Below are 6,094 nucleotides of genomic sequence, written 5' to 3' on the forward strand. Positions count from 1 at the left end.
AAACAATTTTCGCATTTATTATTTCTGTATCAGTAATCTAATTCTAATAATATTTTTCTTTGCTTCAGAATTGTATTGTTTATCTTGGACAATCTATATCATCATTATTAGAATGTTCTTTATATACTCAATTGTATTACTACTGCAACTATGCCTAAGGGTCAGCAAATTTTTTCTCTAAGAGCCACATGGTAAATGTTTATGTCCTTTCACATGGTAAAAGCCTCATGGAATCCAATGAGCAAAATTAAGCAATTGTTCTTGCCAAAAGCCTAATAGTCCTTTTACATTTTATATTTTAACAGGTAGAAAACATTCTCAACCCACATGCCATCCAAAAATAGGTACAATATCAGATTTAGTACATGGGCTGCATTTGTCCAAACTTTCCACTTTAACACACCTCTATCAGATGATGGGTTAACTTTCATTGGAATCTTTTAATTTTGTTCAGCAGACTTGATCTCTGTTAGTCCCTTTTGATATTTCCTTATGAAGTTAAACATAAACCTAACCTATAATTCAGAAATTCTCTTCTAATTTTTAGAATGAGGGGTGCCTGGGTGGCTCAGTCGGTTAAGCAGCTGACTTCAGCTCAGGTCATGATCTTGGGCTCCATGGGTTCAAGCCCCGTGTCGGGCACTGTGCTGATAGCTCAGAGCCTGGAGCCTGCTTTGGATTCTGTGTCTCCCTCTTTCTCTGCACCTCCCCCACTCACACTCTGTCTCTTTCTCTGTCTCAAAAATAAATAAACATTAAAATAATTAAAAAACATAAGTATTTAGAATGAAACAATTTATCCAAAGAAGATTTAACATAAAAATGTATGTCACCTTTATTGACAATAGCATCAAACTAAAAATGATACAAATGTCCACTGAGATATAAGATTTAGAAAGCATTGTGACACACAAAAAGTGGAAAAATATTCCATGCTTCTGGATTGGAAGAACAAACATTGTTAATGTTAATGTTAATGTCCGTGCTACTATCCAAAGCAATCTACGTATTCAATGGAATGCCTATCAAAACAACACCAGCATTGTTCACAAAGCTAGAGCAAACAATCCTAAAATTTGTATGGAACCAGAAAAGACCCTGAATAGCCAAAGCAATCTTGAAAAAGAAAACCAAAGCAGGAGACATCACACTCCTAGACCTCAAGTTATATTACAAAGCTGTAATCATCAAGGCAGTATGGTACTGACACAAAAACAGACACTCAGATCAATGGAACAAAATAGAGAACCCAGAAATGGACCCACAAACATATGGCCAACTAATCATTGACAAAGCAGGAAAGAATATCCAATGCAATAAAGACAGTCTCTTCAGCAAGCGGTGGTGGGAAAACTGGACAGCGATAGGCAAAAAAATGAACCTGGACCACTTTCTTATACCCTACACAAAAATAAACTCAAAATGGATGAAAGACCTAAATGTAAGACAGGAAGCCATCAAAATCCTCGAGGAGAAAGCAGGCAAAAACCTCTTTGACCTTGGCCACAGCAACTTCTTATTCAACACGTCTCCAGAGGCAAGGGAAACAAAAGCAAAAATGAACTACTGGGACCTCATCAAAATAAAACGCTTCTGCACAGTGAAGGAAAAAATCAACAAAACTAAAGGCAACTGATGGAATGGGAGAAGATATTTGCAAATGACATATCAGATAAAGGGTTAGTATCCAAAATCTATAAAGAACCTATCAAACTCAACACCCAAAAACAAATAATCCAGTGAAGAAATGGGCAAAAGACATGAATAGACACTTTTCTAAAGAAGACATCCAGATGGCCAACTGACACATAAAAAAATGCTCAACATCACTCATCATCAGGGAAATACAAATCAAAACCACAATGAGATACCACCTCACACCTTTCAGAATGGCTAACATTAACAACTCAGGCAACAACAGATGTTGGCAAGGATGTAGGGAAAGAGGATCTCTTTTGCACTGCTGGTGGGAATGCAAACTGGTGCAGCCACTCTGGAAAACAGTATGGAGGTTCTTCAAAAAATCAAAAATAGAACTACCCTACAACCCAGCAATTGCACTACTAGGTATTTACCAAAGGGGTACAGGTGTGCTGTTTTGAAGGGGCACATGCATCCCAATGTTTATAGCAGCACTATCGACAATAGCCAAAGTATGGAATGAGCCCAAATGTCATCGACAGATGAATGGATAAAGAAGATGTGGTATACATATACATCGGCAATCAGAAAGAATGAAATATTGCCGTTTGCAACTATGTGGATGGAATTGGAGGGTACTATGCTAAGTGGAATTAATCAGACAAAAACAAATATCATATGATTTCACTCAGATGAGCAATTTAAGATACAAAACAGAGGAACATAAGGGAAAGGAAGCAAATATAATATAAAAATGGAGGAGGAGACAAAACATAAAAGACTCAAATACAGAGAACAAACAGAGGATTTCTGGTGGGGCTGTGAGAGGGGGGATGGTCTAAAAGGGTAAGGGGCATTAAGGAATCCACTCCTGAAATTATTGTTCCAACATATGCTTTGATGTAAATTAAACAATAAATAAATTTTTAAAAAATAAATAAAATAAACTTAATTAAAAAAATGTGACATATTGATTCAATAAAATACTCTCAACCATAAAAATAAGTGAACTCCTGATGTATGTAACAACATGGATAAGTGTCATATGTTGGGCAAAAGAAGCCAGGTCCATAAGAATGCTATATTATTTATATGAACATCAAGAAAAGCCAACAAATCTAGCTTAATAGAAATAGATTTTGAGAGTTTTTGACTATGGGGAGTAGAGATTAATTGTATAAGAGCATAAGGAAATTTTATGAGGCTATAGAAGTGTTCTAAATCTTTACTGCCATATAGGCTACATGGATATAATCATTTTTCAATACTCATTTAATTAAGGCCTTAAAATCTGTTCATTTCACCATATGTAAAGTTTACTGCAAGAAAACCACAAGAAGACATTAGGAATATGAACAAATATCCTCATTAATATAAAATACATAATATTACTTTATAAATATATATTTGGCACAATATTAGTGTATCAAACCTAATAATATATAAAAGGAATCATGAACCCACGTTGCATTTATTCCAGAAATTTAAGGTTGGCTGATTATTTGAAAATCAATAAGTGTAATTCAGAAAACTAACTGGAAAAAATAAAAGGAGTAATACCATTGGGTAATTTTAATGGATGGATTAAAATGTTTGGTAAAGTACAACACCAATATATAATAAACTAAGAATAGTAGAAAACATTATCAATGTGATAAGTCACCTCTAACAAAAAAACCCAAAGCTAATACTGAACTTAGTGATGAAAGACTGAATTCTTTCCCCCTGGGTTCAAGAAAAATGCAATTATGTCCACTTCTACTACTTCTATTCAACATTATATTGGAGGTTCTAGCCATTGTATTAAGGAAAGAAAAAGAAATAAAACACATACAAATCAGGAGGAAAAAGGTAAAACTCTCCCTATTTATTAAATTATCATAAACTAAAACGAACATTTATTTGTGTATAGCTCTATGGATTTTAATGCAAAAGTTGACTCATTCTGAGAGTCCTATTTGCAATGAATCAGTCAGATTAACTCTTCCCTCTCAGTACAAACCCACTGTATCTTACTTCTTGAGCAACTTGTACCATTTCAGCATATAGGAGCTGAGATTATAGCTGCTAATATTACATCAGTAATGCTAAAGGGTAGTTACTATAACTAAGTAGGATAAACAGAGCAAAAACAAGACCTACAGCCTTGGAAAACTATATTGCCTGTATTTCATGCAAGAAACAATTGCTCAACCACTTTGGTTAACTCATATTCTATAGGATACATTGGTTATGTGAAACACATCTGCTTACATTAACACCAGAATTGCATAGTAAATTCAATCTTCTATTTGGATAATATATGGCAAGAGTAAATGAAGTCATGTATTTTACATTTGAATTATTTGAGAGAGATCTGCCTTTGGAAAAATGATATCTTAAATTTATAATCTGAATTATCAAATGGCTCTGGACTTTCAAGTACTCTGGCAGCCACCTCACCTGACTTGCTAACTATCTAATTTCACAGTGAAGGCATAACATTTTAGACCTGTCTTTGCCTTCAACTTTTGATAATATGTCCTTTAATATTCTCTTTATTTTAGGTACAATCTGATTATATGTATCTCTTTGGTGGTTATAGGGTGAAAATTCCTATGTCCTCTTTTTTCTATGAAACAGGGTTGAAGTACCATGAGAGGCATCATTTAGCAGGACTGGGTATCAGGCTGAGCAAGAGACTTGGACTATGGCTATGGGACATCACCCAGGAGCTGATGAAAGCATGAAGTAAAGAAAGCATGGCCTCTAACCTTTTTCCACCTCGGAATTTCTTGGTTTGAAAACAACTTGCCCCTCCTCTAATATATCGGAGACTAGGACCCAAGCCTTGGGAATACGGCTGCCTGACATAATGAAAACTCTGCCTTCAGTTTTGTCACTTGGTATTTATGAATAGAGAAAAACAGTCTTTCCTTTAGCAGTATGGAAGTAACGAGGTCTGACGCTACAGATAGCAACTGTACGGCACAGGGTACCAGGAGCCATTTTGCTGATGTACCACCTCTGCACTCTACCAGGATTACTCATCTTGTGTACTTAATTGGTGACTGTTTCCATGGAGTTTCTAGGAGTCTAGTACCTTTCTGGGAGGGCAGCCTATAGATAGTGGTCCTCAAATTATGGTCCATTGATGAGCAACATAAGCATCACCTGGGACATTGTTAAAAGTTCAGGGTGAATTTCTTTTTTTTTTTTTTTTTTTTTTTTTTTTTTTTTTTTAAATTTTTTTTTTTTTTTTTTTTCAACGTTTATTTATTTTTGGGACAGAGACAGAGCATGAACAGGGGAGGGGCAGAGAGAGAGGGAGACACAGAATCTGAAACAGGCTCCAGGCTCTGAGCCATCAGCCCAGAGCCCGACGCGGGGCTCGAACTCACAGACCGCGAGATCGTGACCTGGCTGAAGTCGGACGCTTAACCGACTGCGCCACCCAGGCGCCCCCAGGGTGAATTTCTAAGATCACAATATGAGCAGATTCCTAAGCATATTTAGTCACAAAAACTTTTGTCATATAAGCATCTCTTCAGGCTAATATTCTATGAAATACTCTTAATAAAACACAGCTTTAGAGCATGCTGCGGAAGTGGGATGCAGTTCAAAATAATGCCTCATGATATTTCCTTTTCTGTCATCAAACAAAATGCATACAATTAAAAAGCACATGAAGGGACAAGGCTGTCTCTTTCTTTCAAAAATAAATACACTTATATTGAATGGATGGATTAATTCTTTAAAGTAACTAATGTTGAAATCTGGTTTTTCAAAAAATTTTATCTGGTGGTTAAATAACTTTAAATTCCTAAAATATACCAACAATATATGCTGACTACCCCCTTTTATTATATTCCTCATTTTGAAAAATATTTGGCAGATATGGTTATAATCAAGACAAATTAGATCTTTAATTAAAGAAGTAGGAACAGAACAGTTAACTGAAATCCCCAGTTAATTCAAAGCTTTATTGTAACCAATAGATTCAACTAAGCACATAGCTGCTTCGTATTCATGGTTAAGTCATTGAGAATCTAGAAAATGAAAAGCAGACCTACTGCTACTGTGCATGTTCCCACAGTTTGAATGCCTATGAGACCCAATCTGCTAGAGTTTGTCAGTGTTCCAGGTTTTAAATAAGAAGACATCTGCATATTTGCTGTAAATGGTATTCCAGGAAGCTCTTAAATTGATTTTTACTGCTATGTCACATAAAAGTCCATTAATTTGAGCTGAGAACTGAATGAGTTTCTATCTAAAATCAGTTCTGAAACCAATGTGTCTTTGTATAGTCACTGATGGTCCTTTTTCCATATTTCATGAGCTATGAAAATTCACCATTCTGTTTCCATATAAAAATGGCTTACCAGTTGAACAATTAGAACCAAATGGAGATGGTAATTCAAACAAGAAATGTTTAAATATTAACCGTCTCTCCAGGGAGAAAAAATGAAGATAA

This window comes from Prionailurus viverrinus, chromosome A2 (genome assembly GCF_022837055.1).
Source record: "Prionailurus viverrinus isolate Anna chromosome A2, UM_Priviv_1.0, whole genome shotgun sequence".
NCBI lineage: Eukaryota > Metazoa > Chordata > Mammalia > Carnivora > Felidae > Prionailurus > Prionailurus viverrinus.